Source organism: Notamacropus eugenii, chromosome 4 (genome assembly GCF_028372415.1).
Source record: "Notamacropus eugenii isolate mMacEug1 chromosome 4, mMacEug1.pri_v2, whole genome shotgun sequence".
Classification (NCBI taxonomy): domain Eukaryota; kingdom Metazoa; phylum Chordata; class Mammalia; order Diprotodontia; family Macropodidae; genus Notamacropus; species Notamacropus eugenii.
The window spans coordinates 99,722,615-99,740,921 of NC_092875.1; positions in this window are offsets into that span (position 1 = coordinate 99,722,615).

Genomic DNA, 18,307 nt, shown 5'->3' on the forward strand with positions numbered 1-18,307 from the left:
TGAAATCAAACTAATGTTTCTTGGCTTTATGTTTCTAGGACTGAGAATGTATTTGCACAGATTCATCCATGTACTATCACATAGTTCTCCCATGTAACACGAGCATATGATCCAAGAAAGAAGCCATCTGTGTCCTTATACTAGATCTAACCTAAAATGTAGTATGCAAAATGAAACAATTTAAGAGACTGGATGCTTTCAGGAGATGCCAGGAAAGTGCTCAAAATATCAACTCTCATACCTTTCATCCCATTTGTCATCTGTGCATTCATAGAGATAATAATAATGATGATGATATGTCTAAAGCACTGGGCCTGTCATCAGGAAGACCTGAGTTTAAATCTGGCCTCAGACACTTACTAGTTGTGCAACCTTGTGTCAATTACTTCAAATCAATTTCCTCAGCTGTAAGATGGGGATAGCAATAGTGCCTACCTCCCAGGATTGCTGTGAGGATTAAATGAGACCATATTTATATTAGTACAATGTCTGATACATCTTAGGAAATATCTATTAGCTATCCTATATTGAATTATTTTCTGAAGGAGAAATAGACTCAGAGAGGTTGATTGGCTATTTATCCATTGTTGTCTGGTATATAAATATTAGAGACAGGGCATGAGTCCATCTCTTCTAATACTAATCAGTGTCTTTCTGTTAGATTGAACTCACTCTCAAACTTCAGACATTCTGGTTGTTAAACATTGTCTTTTTCAATGCAATGCCCTTGGGAGGGGTCACCCTTTTCATATTATTCCCTTTTCAGTGTTCTGCTTTTGGTCAAATTGGTCAAATGTAGATCCATGCCTTTGTAAGGCTTCTACCCCATGCCATGAATGCATTACTTCCTCACTTTCCTCTTATGGAATCTCTAATTGCCCTTTTAAAGTCCAGCTCAAGTACTATATTTTAAAGAAGACTTTTTATAATCCCCTCAGTTGTTACTCAATTCCCCATTTCCCCTTCTCCAATTATTTTTACTTGACTTTAGGTATACTTTGTGTAAGTGTGTATATACATATTTGTGGAGATGGGGAGGGGTTGTGGTGGTAGAAGACTTGGTCTCTCGTATCATGTCTTACTGGTTAAGAAGGTATTAATATGACAACGAAAAGTCATCATTTTAAGAAGTATGAACAAGGAATTCATTGATTGAATTGGAATGGCAGCTGGCTATTCACTAGTAGAAAAAATATGATCATGTCCATAAAAGGATTTGAAATACTTAATCTACTAAGCACACGAGACCACTGAAGAGTTTAAGAGTTAAAAGTATTCCAGGTAAAGGAGTTGTCTACTTCTCCCTGCAGCCATACTCCTCTCCCACCACTTCAAAAGTATATATATACATATATATTATGGATGGTCATTACCCTTTTCAGAGAACTTAAGATTTTAAAACTTCTTCATTTTTGGAACACTGTTGATATAGTTTAGTATAAGTTCACTCTTTATGATATATGAATGTGATTACAAATTGAAAAGAACCATAGAGATAGGCAGAGCCAAGATGGCAGAGTAAAACCAGGGACTTGATTAAAATCTCCTCCAAAGTCCTCCAAATACTTGTAAAAAATGACTCTAAACAAATTCTAGAGCTACAAAACCCACAAAATGAAAGAGTGAAACAAATCTCCAGACCAAGACAACCTAGAAAGTTGACAGGAAGGGTATATCTTATCAGACTTGCAACAGAGTACAGTCGGGTGTGGGCTGTGCTGGCACAGATGGCCAGAGCAAGCCTCAGGGGACTGAATTATTGTCAGCTGTGGCAGTTTCCAGACTTCTCACTCTACAGATGCCAAATAGGTCAGTGGGAAAACTCTAAGTGAAAGAGCAGTGTGTGGTCTGGTCAGGCTTTGGCTCTAGCCCCAGAATGGTGGGGGTGATGGGAGCAGCATTGGCAGCAACAGCATTGACTGCTTCCAGAGCTCTGGGTCCACAGCCCATGGGGGATTGAGTTGCTGTTACAAACCCCCTAAAGCCTGGGTTAGTACACTCACCTCCAGCCTCACCCCCACTGGAAGCAGAGTTCTACCTTGACACAGAGTTAGAAAGCCAAATATTTAGCTGGGAAGATGAACACACATTGGGGGAAAAAATCAGACTATAAAATCTTGCTTTCATGACAAAGAAGATTAAAACATACGACCAGAGGAAGACAACAAAGTCCTACATCAAAAATCTCCAACAAAAATATGAATTGGTTACAGGCCATGGATGAGCTCAAAAAGGATTTTGAAAATCAATTAAGAGAAGTAGAGGAAAGCTAGTGAAAAGAAGTGAGAGTAATGCAAGAAAATCATGAAAAACAACTCAACAACTTGCTAAAGGACACCCCAAAGATACTGAAGAAAATAACATCTTAAAAAATAGACTAACCTGAATGGAAAACAGAAGTCCAAAAAGCTAATGAGAAAAAAGAATGTCTTAAAAAGCAGAATTGATCAAAGGGAAAATGAGGCCCAAAAGTGCACTGAAGAAAGTATTTCCTTCAAAATTAGAATGAAGGAAAAAGAAGCTAATGACTTTATGAGAAATCAAGAAATGATAAAACAAAGCCAAAAGAATGAAAAAAAAATGGAAGAAAATGTGAAATGTCTTATTGGAAAAAAAAACTGAACTGGAAAATAGCTCCAAGAGAGATCATTTTAAAAGTTTTGGTCTACCTGAAAGCTATGACAAAAAAAAAAAAAAAGAGCCTAGAAATCATCTTTCAAGCAATTATCAAGGAAAAAGCCCTGATATTCTAGAAGAAGAGAGTAAAATAGAAATGGAAAGAATCTAAAAATTACCTCTAGAAAGAGATCCTAAAAGAAAAACTCCTAGGAATACTGTTTCAAAATCCTAGACTTCCCAGGGCAGGGAAAAAATATTGCAAGCAGTCAGAAAGAAGCAATTTGAGTATTGTGGAAATACAATCAAAATAACACAAAATCTAGCAGCTTCTGCACTGATCTAAGGGATCAGTGGACTTGTGATATGATATTCTGGAGGTCAAAAGAACTAGGATTAAAACCAAGAATTACTTACCAAGCAAAACTGAGTATAGTCTTTCAGGGGAAAATAATGGACATTAAATGAAATAGAGGACGTTCAAGCATTCTTCATGAAAAGACAAGAGCTGAATAGAAAGTCCGACTTTCAAAAATAATAATCAAGAGAAGCATGAAAAGGTAAACAGGAAAGATAAGTCATAAGACAACTGTTAAAGTTGAACTATTTACATTCCTCCATAGAAAGAAGCAACTCATGAGGCCTTTCTCAGTATTAGGGTAGTTGGATGAGATAGATAGATAGATAGATAGATAGATAGATAGATAGATAGATAGATAGATAGAGGGATGGATAGAGGCACAGGGTGAGTTGAATATGAAGGGATAATATCTAAAAAGTAAAATTAAGGATGAGAGAGGAATATATTGGGAGGAGAAAGGGAGAGATAGAATGGGACAAATTAGCTCACATAAAAGAGGCGAGAAAAAGGATTCACAATGGAGGGGAAGAGGGGGAAGGTGAGAAGGAATGAGTGAACCTTACTCTCATCAGATTTGGCTTAAGGAGGGAATAACATGTACACTCAATTGGGTATCTTACCGTATAGGAAAGTAGGGAGGAAGGCGATAAGAGTGGGGAGATGATAGAAGGGAGGGGATATTGGAGGAGGTAGTCAGAAGCAAACACTTTTGAAAAGGGATAGAGTTAAAGGAGAAAATAGAATGAGTGGGGGGCAGGATAGGATGGAGGGAAATGTAGTTAGGCTTTCACAACATGACGATTATGGAAGTGTTTTGCGTAACTGCACAAGTGTAACCTATATTGAATTGTTTGCCTTCTCAATGAGGATGGGTGGTGAGGGAAGAAAGGAGAGAATTTAGAACTCAAAATTAAAAACCAAAACAAATGTTAAAAATTGTTTTTACATGCAGCTGGGCAATAAGATATACAGGCAATGAAGAATAGAAATTTATCTTGCCCCCCAGGAGAATAGAAAGAAAGAAGAGGGAGGTGGTAGAAGGGAGGGCAGATTGTGGGGAGGGGTATCAGAATGCATGCCTTCTTGGGGTGGAGGGAGGGGAGAGATGGAGAGAAAATTTCAAACTCAAAATCTTGTGGAAATGAATGTTGAAAACTAAATTAATTAATAAAAAACTTGAAAATAAAAAAAAAAAAATAAAAAGGACCATAGAAACCTCCTGCCTACAAGTAAAATGTCTTATTCTTTTCGAAGCCAATATATGGAAACTTCTTCCTGAAACATTAACCACAACGAGGCCAAGTCCAATAGCCCTTCAGGCATGAAAGAGTTGCTTAAAGGGCTGGTATTGAATTTTCTGTCACTGCAATAAATCACTATTGACCCCACCACTTGGAAGGGTTAACTCCACTTTAAATCTTTCCTTACTGTGGGAATCCAAATAACCCTGTTATTATATTGCTACTGCTACAACTGTAACCTGTGTTAGTCTGATTACAGCCAATTGACAGGAACACAGGAACATTCACTTTCTGACACATCTGTGGTTGTTGCTATTAATTCTGATGGGTCAAAACTGAAGCAAGGAGAGACTTTCTCTCTCTCTCTCTCTCTCTCTCTCTCTCTCTCTCTCTCTCTCTCTCTCTCTCTCTCTCTCTCTCTCCCCCTCTCTCTCTCTTTCTCCTTCTCTTTCTCTCCCCCCATTTAGGAACATTTTGGGTGGTGGAATGAAGGAAAAAAAAAATCCCTGACAGGAAAAAGCCAACTATAATAACACTCTGTTGTGGTTTTGTTTGTTTTGGCTTTCATTTGTGTGTTCAGTTTATGTGTGTTCAGTTTATGTGTGTACAGAGGGAGTGAGGAATGATAAGATGTATATCCAGAAAATCACACTATTATCAGTTCAGAATCCAAGTTCTGGCCTTCACTGCCACAAATTTGCTGTATAATATTGGACATATGATTTCTATTCTCTACTTCTGAGTTATTGATTTTTACTCATTTGTGTAAAATGAGGGTTTTGGACACGATGATGTTTAAGAGTCCTTCTAGTTCTAATGTATGATACTCTAATGGGTTGTTATAGAATTTAACTTTTTCAAACTCTTCATTTTGGAGATCAATAAACTGAGATGAAGAGAGATTTTTTATGCAAGGTGATAGCAGGGCTGCTAGGTGATGCAGTGAGTGGATAGAGCACTGGACATGGAGTCAGGAAGACTCATTTTCCTGGGTTCAAATCTTATCTCAGACAATTTCTAGCTTGGTTCATTACTTAAACCTGTTTGCCTCAGTTTCCTCATCTGTAAAATGAGCTAGAGAAGGAAATTACAAACCACTACAATACTGTTGGCAAAGGAAAACCCTAAATGGTGTCTGTCAGACACAAGTGAAAAATGACCGAAAGGTCCTGCAGAAAAGCAGAAAATCTTACCTGTGTCTCCCAAATCCCAAATTAAACACTCTTTCTACTATACCATCTTGCCACTATCATATCTCATTGTCAACCTGTTATGTTTGGATCTGTCTTCAAGCTGTGCCTTACAATGTTCATTCTTTCTGTCTTAACACTTTTTGTGGTTAAAAAATTCTAGAGCTGGGATTCTTAACCTGGAGTCTATGAATTTTGAAACTGGATGGAAAAAATTCCATCTTTATTCTAATGTAATTGGATTTTTTTAATCCTATGCGTCTTATTTCATTCATTTAATAATTTAATTCCAAAAGGGATCCCAACGCCTCACAAGACTGACAAAGAGATCTCTTTCTCTGTCTCTGTTTCTCTGTCTCTGTCTGTCTGTCTGTCTGTCTGTCTGTCTGTCTCTCTCTCTCTCTCTCTCTCTCTCTCTCTCACACACACACACACACACACACACACACACACACACACACACATCTTAATAACTCTTAATAGGTGGGGTGTAGCGTGTGTTCAGGAAGGACCAGTACCAGTACCTTTGGTGTGATGGCTACTGAGCCCTTTTCGGAGCTCTTTCCACCTTTGGTGTCCACCTGTTCCACCTAACTCTCACCTGTGGCTCCAAGAAGCCACAGCATGCTCAGCAGCCACACTATAGACTATAGCTAGTTTCATTTTAAATTTAAGTTTGAAGTTGGGTATCGTTGCTTGCATTAAATCAGTATCTGAGAGAATTGCCACAAGTTACTCAGAAGGAATGTGATCCTGCACTGTTAACAGGTGAAGTTTGTATCTGGATAGGAAACACCGAGGGGACAATTCTAGACTCACTCTAGGATGGGATCCTCCTGGTCAGTTTCTCCCTTGTGTCCTGGAAAAAGGAATGTTTCTCACCTGACTATTCCTGAGTCTGGCTATGAAATAGATACTGCATGATTTGGAGAATTTCACTGTTACCCAATTCAAACAGAGTCAAGGATGTTTTATCCTGTCTTATTTGGTATGCCACATGTCCCTGCTTTTCCTTCTATAGCAAATTTCTCTAACTATAGCAAGTGACCAGCAACGTATGTGAGCCCTTTAATACTGGGAACACCGATATTATTTTTATTGGGACACTAATATTATTTTATCTGGACTTGGTATGATCAAACATTTATGTACGTTCCTTTCACCCTAAGATGTCCTCATTGTGTAGAAGCATTGTAAAAGAAGTAGCATTTTTCTGTAATCAGTCTTGTACTGTTACCAACATGAAATTCCCCTGCGTGTTTTCCCTGAGCATTCTGTGATAATTACGGCTTTTGTTTGTTTGAGGAATGTTACTTTTGCTTTTACTATCATTGCAAATGGTTTTGACTCCTTTTTCTTAAAGTGACACTGTTGTAAAGGCACCGGACATATTTCTGGAAGACGTGCTACATTTGATACGCAATGGTTGAAAGTCATGTGTGCATGTATTCTCCACTTCATTTCTACAAGTTTTTCTCCCAGCATGGACTTTATCTAGAGGAGGATGAACAATCTCTTCAGTTGTGCAGTTCGAGTTGGGGCCTTTTTTGTGTATGGCCCTACAGCTCTGCTAGTGATGCTATGCCTTGTGCGCTATCCTGTCTGTGGTAGGAAGATTGTGGAAGGGAAGCAGTCTGGATGGTGGGTTCAACAGCTTTGGATGCATAACAGGTTTGATTGACACTATGGAAAGCAGACGGGAAGGTGGGGTGTATGGGGTCGTCAAGGCCCTTCATATCCCCCGATCATTGCTCTGGGTACTTTTGTGCCAGTTTCAGGGGGTTTAAGCATGTAGGGAAAGTGTGGGGACGTATGTTCAGAAGACAGCAGAATGATGTAACTACCATTTTTAACCCCTTCTGGTCGATTTTGGCCTTTGCTTGCTTCACCTCCTTGCCAGCTTTGTCTCCTCCAGGTTTCGTGTCTTCCACTTTAGAGATGACTGTTCTGGCTCTATGTGACCTACTGTCCGTGGCTCGTTACCCTCTGGACTGCTCCAACCTCTCCACTGTCGGGACCTTGTGTGCCTGAGATGGCTCTCCATCCCCTCTCAGCAGGATGCCAGCTGCAGACGCCAAGACCTTCGTCCCTTACACCGTAGATCTGGGTTCTTCTCTTTATCAAAAAACAAAAAGGGGGAATGACGTGGGCCCTCAGTTTGGCCCTAGTGGGCCCTCAGTTTGGCCATATGTACTTGGGCCCTAAGACTGAAGTCGCATTGTACACAGTTGGACATATGTCCTTGGACCCTAATACTGAAATCACTCGCATTGTACACAGTTGGACATATGTCCTTGTACCCTAATACTGAAATCACTTTTTCCAACTATGTTTGTCTCTAGCCCCTAATACTATCTCAGGCAGTTTCTCCCTCAAGGACACAGTCTGCCCCAGCAGCAACCGTTATCTCCCTTCCTCCTGTAGTAGTCAGCTGAACCTATAGAATTCACATGCCAGTTATGTATTACTGTTCACTGACCAGTCATGTGTATCCTATATTGTCACTCAGATGTCCCCACTTATTAGGCCACCACTCCTTCAAGACCAGACACACCACCATGAGGTATTAAGGAAGTGAATATGCTTTACCTGATGATATGTATTGTACTTTATCTCGATGTATCAATTCTCAATCAGACCCCTTTGCTATGATTATACAGCAACCTACATATGCTATGTTCCCTGCTAAGGTAAATCATACTTGGTATCAAACTCAAGAGTATAGATTCTCTGTAGAAAGAGATGGTGCAACGTCTGGCTGTTAGATGTGACAAAAACTATATATTAGCGGTGTTGTGATTGCTTGTTTCTTTACATCTGCTATGGCCTTAGGCCTGCTAATTAGCTACATGTACGATATGTAGGAGGGTTAGCAAGAATGTGGGCAGAGGATTCGAGCTCCGATATATGAATGTGCAGAGCAGTATAATAGTAGTGATTGTGATGGGACAGATACCAGACAGCACCTGTATAGAACTATGAACTACGGACTTGGATCAAAACTGTGGCTCCCCTGGAATTGCTTGTATGGCACCTCAGTGCTGCAAAAACAAAAAGGGGGAGTTGTAAGGGGCCCAGAGGGTCCCAGGGGTGCAAGTCAGAGGCAAAGCCTGTTCCCGTGGGAACGGTGCTAATGTACACCCTGACAGAAGCTCTGTGTGACCCTGGAACCTGATGTTCCTGCAGATACCAATGTCCTGTACAGTAAAGTTACAAGTGAGCCTGGGAACCCAGGAACTAGCTGCAGGAACAAGATAAGCTTCCTTCCTTACTGTGGGTGTAAGGATGTGGAATAGTCATGAGATGGTGAAGTAATGGGATGAGCTCAGAATGTATATGATTGGTGGATCAGCCTTTATAAACCCTAACCCACAGCTGAATAAAGAGCCGTTGCCTGGATCATCTTGTCTCTAGTCTCCTTCCTTCAGGGCCCACAGAGTAGAGGCCTGTGGGTCAGGGGGATCCACGGGGCTCGGGCCCTGACCCTGAGCATAAATATTTTTGTATGTGTGTCATTTTCCCATTTGTCTGATCTCTTTGAGATATAGACCTAGAAGTGGCATTGCGGAGTCAAAGATTATACATATTTTTATAACCCTTTGGACATAGTTCCAAACTGCTCTCCTGAATGGTTGGATCAGTTCACAACTCCACCAACAATGCATTAGTGTTCCAATTATCCCATTTCTTCTCCAATATTTATCACTTTCCTGTTTTGTCATGTTAGCCAACCTGATAGGTATGATGTGGTACATAAGAATTGTTTAGGTTTACATGTCTAATCAATCATGATTTAGAGCATTTTTTCATACGACTAAAGCTAGTTTAAATTTATTTCTCTGAAACCTGTTTGTTCATATCCTTTGACCACTTATCAATTGGGGAATTGCATGTGTTTTTATAAATTTGATTCAGTTCTCTATAAATGTTAGAAATGAGGCCTTTATCAGAGATGCCAGTTGTCAAAATCTTTCCCAGTTTTCTGAATCCCTCCTAATTTTGGTTTCATTGGCTTTGTTTGCACAAATCTTTTCAACTTAGTGTTTTCAAAATCACCCATTTTGAATTTCATAACGTCCTCTATCTTGTTTAGTCATAAATTCTTGTGTTCTTCACAAATCTGACAGATAAACTATTCCTTGCTCTCCTAGATTGGTTTATGGTATCCACTTTGTGGATATCCACTTGTGGAGTCTTTGTGTTTATCAACCAGGAGATTACTGTAGTCACTGACTACTGTGTCTTGTGTACCTAACCTATTCCACTGATCCACCACTCTATTTCTTAGACAGTACCAAGTAGTTTTGAGGATTTCTGATCTATATAATACAATTTAAGATCTGGTATGGCAAGGCCACCTTCCCTAGCATTTTTTTCATTAATTACCTTGACATTCTGGACATTTTTGTTCTTCCAGATGAATTTTGTTATTCTTTTCTCTAGCTCTATCAAGTAATTTTTGGTAGTTTGATTGGTATGGCACTGAAAATCAATTTAAGAAGAATTGTCATTTTTATTATATTAGCTCAGCCTAACCATGAGCAACTGATGTTTTTTTCAGTTATTTAGCTCTGATTCTATGTCAAAAGTGTTTTGCAATTGGGCTCACAAAGTTGTTGGGTTTGTTTTGGCAGGTAGGCTCCCAATTATTTTATAATGTCTATAGTAATTTTAAATGGAATTTATCTTTCTGTCTTCTGCTGTTGGACTTTGTTAGAAATATATAGAAATGCTGTTGATTCATGTGAATTTATTTTATATCCTGCAGCTTTGTTAAAGTTGTTTATTATTTCAAGAAATTTTTAAATTAATTCTCTAGGATTCTCTAAGTATACTGAGAACAAAAACTATAGTAATCTATTCCTATTAGCTCTAATGTTGTATGAGCAATTCTGAGTCAATGAAATAACATTTAAATAATTTATAAAACTTTAAGTGCTATGTAATACTATTTGTTGTAATCGCAGTAATAGATGATGATGACAGTGATTCTATCACATTCATTGAGACATGGTTAACACAATACTTCATTGTTTTCATTGATTCTAGATACACGTTTCATAAGAATCAGTCTTAAATTAGAATTAAAGTCAAGCAATACTTCAGTGCAACTTGAACTCATGAAATTAAAGCAATTTTTAAAATGAATTCATTGTATCTAAATCAACCAACAAATGATAATCATCAACTGTGTGCCATGCATACAGGTAGCTCTGGTGGTTGATACAAAGCTTAAAAGGAAATGAAGCCACTTGTAATGAGTTTTTTTGCTAGTATGTTAGATAAAATACATAAATGTATCTGTCTAAGTAACAAAGAAAATAATAATGGGAAATATAGCTAGTCTTTCACAACATGACTTTTATGGAAATGTTGTACACGACTACAGATGTATAATTCATACCAAATTGTTTGCCTTCTCATTGGGGACAGGTGAGGAGGGAGGAAGGGAGAGAATATGGAACTCAAAATTTTTAAAAAATATATTAAAAATTATTTTTACATGCAACTTGGAATAAGACATACAACCAATGGGATATAGAAATCTATCTTTCCCTACAAGAAAATAGAGGGCAAGGGGATAAGAGAAGGGGGGGAGTGTGACAGAAAGAAGGGCAGATTGGGTGAAGGGTAATCAGATCTCATGCTGTCTTAGGGTCAGGGGTATGGAGAGATGGGGAGAAAATTTGGAATTCAAAATCTTGTGGAAGTGAATGCTTAAAACTAAAAATAAATGAATTAATAAAAAAAATTAAATGTCCATGAACAGTGGAGAGTCATTTCAGCACTCTTTCTAAAGTTTTTTTTTTTTTTTATTTCAAATCAGTCTCATTTCTTAAGATTACATCCTCTATGAAGATAGTTGTCATATGGACTTAATTGTCTTTGACATATCTGTTAGGAGTCATTCTGGACACAAACAATTTATCAAGTAATTCACAATTCCTTCCTATCTGTTTTGAATTGGAAATAGTACTGGTGATGATGGAATTGGAAGTAGTGGTGTGGATGCCTGTTTTTATGTATGTAGGCATATGTGTATCTGATGGGAATGCAGTAAGTGGATAATATGTTTGTCCTCCATTTAGCTGCATCCAGAAAAGTTGTGAACTCTGATGAATCATACTTGTTAGACTGAGGTATTTTGTTGCTGTTAGAATATACAACTAAGTTTGTTGAAAACGGACTCATTCTTTGAAAAAAAGAGGGTGCACTTACCCACAAATTTGATAAAGAGCTTGGAATACAATTGTTGAAACAGAGCACAGACATAGGCACAGCAAAGATGAAAAAGACTTAGCTAAATTGGAAATCTCTGTTTGAGGACAGTCTTCAGAGTGAAAGGATCTCTTTGACTCTTTTTCCTTCTCTATGTACAAGACAAGGATCCTCTCATTTACTTAGTCAGTTAATGTCAAGTATTTCCTATATTCAGGACGGATATATAATTGATTTACTAATAGCTTAAATTATGACTCTTTATTTGTTTGTTTATGTAGTTTTAAAAAATTTTAACTGTCCTATCTGGTACATTTTTGTAACTTTTTCTTCAGTTTTTGATGGAATGTTCAGTTCCTTCAATATTTAAATTATATTTTATGCTCATAAAAGGATGCATCATTATGCATATTATATTTCTTCAATGTTTGTTAGTTTATATGCTTATTGTTTTTAAAGTGTGAGATTATGCTTTGAGATCTTTGTCTAGGAAGGCAGACTGTTGAGGCAGAAAGAATGCTGAGTTTTGGCTCAGGAGAGATATGAATGTGAATCATGTCTGACACTTTCAAGCTACGTGGCCTTGGAAAGACTTGGAAAGACTCTAAAGTCTCAGTTTCTAGTAGAAAAATGGGAAGCTCATATATGTAAATGTATCACTCAGAAAGATCTTAGGGATAATTAGGAGCAAAAACCTGCCTCTGGAATGCACTTCAGAGGCTATGTAGTTCTACCCATCTGGGATGGCTGGGTAGTAGAAATACCTGCCAACACAGGAGAAATCCTTTCTTCTTTTCACTTGACTGTTCATTCATACCTTTTGGATTAGCTGGGTGTCAACTATTGTGACATGGAAGACTACGGTGCTCTGCCACTACATCTGAATATCCGTCAGGTCTTATAATCTTCATAGACTCTATACCCTGTAGCTCCCAGAGCTGCCATCTACTTTTGTTATATAATCTAAAGTACTCTTTACAATTCTATCTGCCCCACCTTTGAAACTAGGAGTTTTAGACTTTTTCATCTTCCCTGTACCTGAAATGTCCTTATATGCTGTTTCCCCTACTGAGTGCATGAGCTTCTTGGGACTATCTTGCTTCGTTTTTTTCCATTTGAACTTTAGCACTTACAGTAGTTCTTGGTAAGCAGTAACCAGTTAATTTAATAACTGTTTTTTGTCCATTAATTCAACAAAAATGAAATATTATGATACATAGATAAACAACTCAATGATAATCCAATTGTTTGTTCTCAATGAATACCACTCTCTTTCCTGAGCAAAACTGTGTTTATTCAGTGGCTTTAAGATTGGCAGCCATACTGTTGTCCTTTTGATGATATAACCCTAAAAGTGCATAGAATAGTCCAGTTTTGATAGATTTAAGGTATTCTAGGGAGGTTAGTAATACTTTTCATGTACTTGTGAAGAAAATAGAGATTGAATCCATCTGCCAGTTCAGATCAGGATATTTTATTTGAGAATTTTATTAAGAACATTCCTTCCTTTCAAAGACTCAATGAGGTGTTACTTCTGAGTGAAATAAGGATATTGTGAAGACTTTTCATAATAAAAATATGGGGAATATTGTATTTTCCAAATAAAATGTCTTTTCCATAAGACTTCTCTTTCTGGATACCTGATTTCCAGGAATCCAGCCTTGTGGGCAGTTGAGCCCCTCCCTTCCCTTCTCTCTGTGAAAGTGCTGTGGACTGTAGTTGAAACTTGGAAATTACTCATATCTCCCCTTTATTTGTTATACTGTTGCCACATCGACAATACAAGTTCCCCTTTTCCCCTTCCTCTCCTTTTTACTTTAGTTATAGAATAGCCACATCAGCAGTTAGTTAGGTACTAAATAAGAAAGTGTGTTGGGATAGGTGAATATTTCCCAGGTCTTGTTTACTTTTTCGCACTTAGATTGTAAGCCCACCTCCCAGACAGTGGAGAAGTGGAATATTGGAGAGGTGGGATTCTCTGCCTTAGGATATATAATGGTATTTTATCCTCTGTAATTTGCCTCTTTCCATTAGCCTAATTCTGGTAGAGGGATGCCCCTTTCTCGTGAGAATGGAATAAATAACTTTCTGTTCTTATCTCAAGAAGTCTCTTAATTTATTTAAAATTTTGGGTGAGGGTCTTTTAACCCACATATTTCCTTTATGTTGCCTCCTGAAGAATTATGGCCTAGTTGACAGAGAATATGTTTTTTGAGTCAGGAAAATGTGAGTTTAAATACTGCTCCTGACATATATTGACTATGTGATCTTGGGAAATCCATTTACCCTCTCAAAACTCTAATCAACTCACTAAAATTATAAATTTTAGAGAAGATGCAGACCTAGATTAGAAGAGGGAGTTTTCTCACCCAGGAGTTCCCTGTATTAAAATAATCCTGTGGCCAAGAACTAGAAATCAAGGGAATGCCTGTCAGTTGTGGAATGGCTGAACAAGTTGTAGTGGAATACTATTGTGCTATAAGAAATGATGAACTGCCAGACTTCAGAAAAACCTAGAGAGACTTATATGAACTGATGCTGAGTGAAATGAGCAGAACCAGAAGAATATCATACACAGGAGCAGTCATGTGTGAGGACTGTTTCTGATAGACTAAACCCTTAACAGCAGTGCAAGGACCTAAAACATCCCCAAAGGACTCTTGAGGAAAAATGTCATCCATATCCAGAGAAAGAACTATGGAATCAGAATGCAGAATGAAGCAGACTCTCTTCTCTTGTGTTATGTTATGTTTTGTTTTATCTCATGGTTTCTCCCATCCATTTTAATTCTTCTGTGCAGCATGACTAATGTGAAAATGTGCTTAATATGAATGTATGTGTAGAACCCATATAAGACTGAATGTCATCTTGGGGAGGGAGGGAATAGGGAGGAGAAGAATGTTTAAGACTTACGGAAGTGATTGTTGAAAATGAAAACAAATAAATTAATTACATTCAAAAAAATAATCCTAGATTCAAATCCTTCTGGTATTTGTTTAAAATCTATTAGATAAATAATGCATGCACTCTTCTAGGAAGCAAAGATACAAAGACAAAAATGTAACCATCTCTTCCCTAAAAAAGCTTATTTTCTGTCAAGAGGAAAAACTTAATAAGTCAAAGGACCAATAAATTTTAGAGTTGGGAAGAACCTCAGTAGCCATGTAAACTAAGCCATTCTGAAAAAAAATTCTCCAGAACAATTGTGGGGTAGATAGGATACAGGACTGAATTTGATATTAGAAGAACCTGAATTCAAATCTTACCCTTATCCACTTATTACTTGTATGAAAAAATGACTCAAACTCTGTGGATCTCAGTTTATCCCTTTGTAAATTGAGGTCAAACTTTAGGGCCTCTAAAGTCCCTTCTATTATAAATCTATATCCTTATGTTTCTGTAACATATCAGACAAATGCCACTCCTTAAAGTATTCCCAGGACGGTAAACCCAACGAACTTTATAAGAAACCTTCCCTGATTTTCCCATTTAGAAGTGATCACTCCCTTTTTAAATCACTCAGAGCACATTGTTGGCAGGGGTCCTTGCCATTTATCAAATTCCCATTAGTGTTATATTCATCGATTAACACATCTTCTCTCGTCTCCTACACTGTTGTCTCTTTGGGGGCATGGCTTGTGCCTCATTTTTAATTATTTCTCTCACTACCTAGAATGGGGTCCTAATTTAAATTAGTCATTTCATAAATGTTTGATGTGAAATGATCTTTAGTCTAAATGAATGGCTGTTTTTCTCATAACTGATCAGCTCAAGTTCACAATACACAGAATCAATTGTAAGACTATAGCTGCTCCACCATGCCCCATTATGGACATCACACCCTAGTATGAATTTTCTAGTTTTGGTCAAACCCCTTCCAACCGTGTCTATGATTCTTTGTCACTATAATTGAATTTAACACACACACACACACACACACACACACACACGCACACACCCATATATATAAAATATATACATATATATGTCCTATCATATCATATTATATTACATACTATGTTGTATGTGTATAGGGGGAGGTAACAAAAATATAAAGTAAAATGTAGTTTCTGCCTACGTAGAACTTCCATTCTGGTGGTCATCCAGCAACTTAACAAGTATTCATTAATTACTTTCTACATACCAGGAGCTATGCTAAGCACTGAGAATACAAAGGAAGGCAAAAACAGTCCCTATCATTCAAATAGTTTACATTTTAATAGGGGAGATAACATACAAATATATTTTAAAAATTAAAAAAATAATTGGGAAACATTTAACAAAATAAATAAAATACAATAAAACAGGAAAATAAACTACAAAAAACCCTGCATCATTAAAATAATGTGGTATCTGGCACAAATAGTAGATAATTAACAAATGCTTGTTGAATTAAAATGTGCTATCAAACATTAAAAAAAAGAATTCATTAGTGGTTGGAGATAACAGTTTCAGTTTTAATGATTATATTATAAAGTGAAATAGTATGGCAGGAGAAGAGAAGAGTGCCCAGGACAGAGTCCTATGGGATACTCATTTAGTTATTATTAATTATCTCCATTTTACATGTGATGAAATTGAGGCTGAGAGAACATAAGTAGTCACATTGATAAAGGTCATATAGCTAAGAATAGGTCTGAGATAAGATTTGAACCAAGTGTTCCAGGATTCCAAGACTAGCATTCGACCTACTTTACCATTTGGATCTCTCAGTGTTCCATTTGACTATGTCACCTGGTCCCTCCTCTAGCTGTTCCATGGTTGCCATTCCTTGAGAGTCCTATTATCAACATATCACTTTCCTAGGTCCTGATTTAATGGCATTTTGCCAGAAATACACCTGACCAGAATGTGTTGTTCTCTCTGGACTATGAATCTGAACCATGCTGTATTTGGGGATTTGTCAAAATCAACAGTGGTGGCAGTGCTCAGTGGAATCTCTGTTTCTCATCCCCTTACTCTTACCACTTCAGCTCAATTGATTTTGTTCTAATTGCTTGAATTCCTAGTTGAAAGATTTAAATAAGGAAGTTTAGAAAGCAGTTCCACTGGGCTGGTTTAATTATTGAAGTCTTTATTGATCCTTAAATTATGAGGTGTCAGGATTTCCAATATGCAATGGGAAGAATTTTCCTGAGGAATAGCTTTATATGTATGAAGAAAAGAGGGGGAAAAACAAGATGTGAACAGATGAAGGACTAGAAAGCAAGGAATTTGATCAAACAATAGATATTTAATAAATACCTACTATGAACCAGACATTGAAGACATAAGAACATAGAATGACAGAATCTCATCTAAAAAAGGTACTTTTATTGTAATAAGAGAAAAAAGAAAAATGTACAAAATACTTACACAGGGTAAAAATAAAGCCAATAAATATAAATTCAAGAGTAGATGATGGTTCCTTGTTGAATTGGTATAATTGCCTGAAGAAAAGATATGAAGGTAGGAAATGAGATCAGAATAGGATTGATAGCTTGACAGAACAAAGACACAGTGAAGAAGAACAAGAAACCACTATGAGAATGGAGAAATGGAAGAGGGAGAAGTAGAAAAAATGGAAAGTTAGAATGTTATGATTAACATTTTAGAAATTGAAACAATTAGACAATGAGAAAGTCTAAGATGTGTACGTAGTAATATGACAATACTCATTAGAATTGAAGATATTGATGGATTAAGAGGCTAGGATATGTGTTGTCCTGTTTCTCAGTCCCCAAGGTAGGAAACAGAAAAAGATCATTTCTCAAACAAAACATGCTGTGAACAAATATTGGGGAGATCAAGACACTTTGGTACAAGTCAGCTTCGGTGTTCTTAGATGCTAGGCTGCCTTGTCAGCTCAGTGTGGCCCAGCCTAGCCCTTCCTGTCACCAATCATCCTATAGATCTTATTCAGATAAGTGTAGTAAAAGAGAAGGAAGGGTAAGCTATGGATTTCAGGGAAATGTACCAGGGAACATAATAGAAAAAAATGCTACAAAGCTTAGGAACTTTATTTTAAGACTCTGAAAGCCCAGAAAGAGTCATATTTTTTTTTTTTTTTCATTAATAACACTCCCAATTCCTTGGCAGCTGACTCACCAGTTGACAAGTCTGCCTTAGCAGTGAATGCTTGTGAACAGGAACACAATTGTATCTCTTATCTGCATAGTTTTTCTCTGGGATATCTCCTCCACCCACATTTTCATTTCTTAATGATTGTGAAGCATGGTGGGGAGGGATACATTTTACGTACTTCTGGAGTAGAGTGTTTTAATTATAGAGAGAACGAGACACTTTTAAAGGAATTCTTTTAAATCATTGTGATAATAACAGGAGGATGCTTTCAATCTGTATTTCATAGGATCAATGAGTGGACTAGAGAAAGTCCTAAAGATCAGAGGAGGACAGGGAAAATTGCATACATGACTTGTGTGATGTAATTTAAAATTCCTGGGCATTAAATCAATCTTCTTCTTCTTCTTCTTCTTCCTCTTCCTCTTCTTTCTCTTCTTCCTCCTCTTCTTCCTCTTCCTTCTCTTCTTCTTCTTCTTCTTCTTCTTCTTCTTCCCCTTCAATTTTTTACCAACGACTTTTAGAAAGTTTTTTTGCAAACCGCACTGTGATGTGAATTGTCTCTTACTCTCTGAAGACAAGCCCAGCAGGTTATAAGGTGTTACATGTCCTCCTAAGAC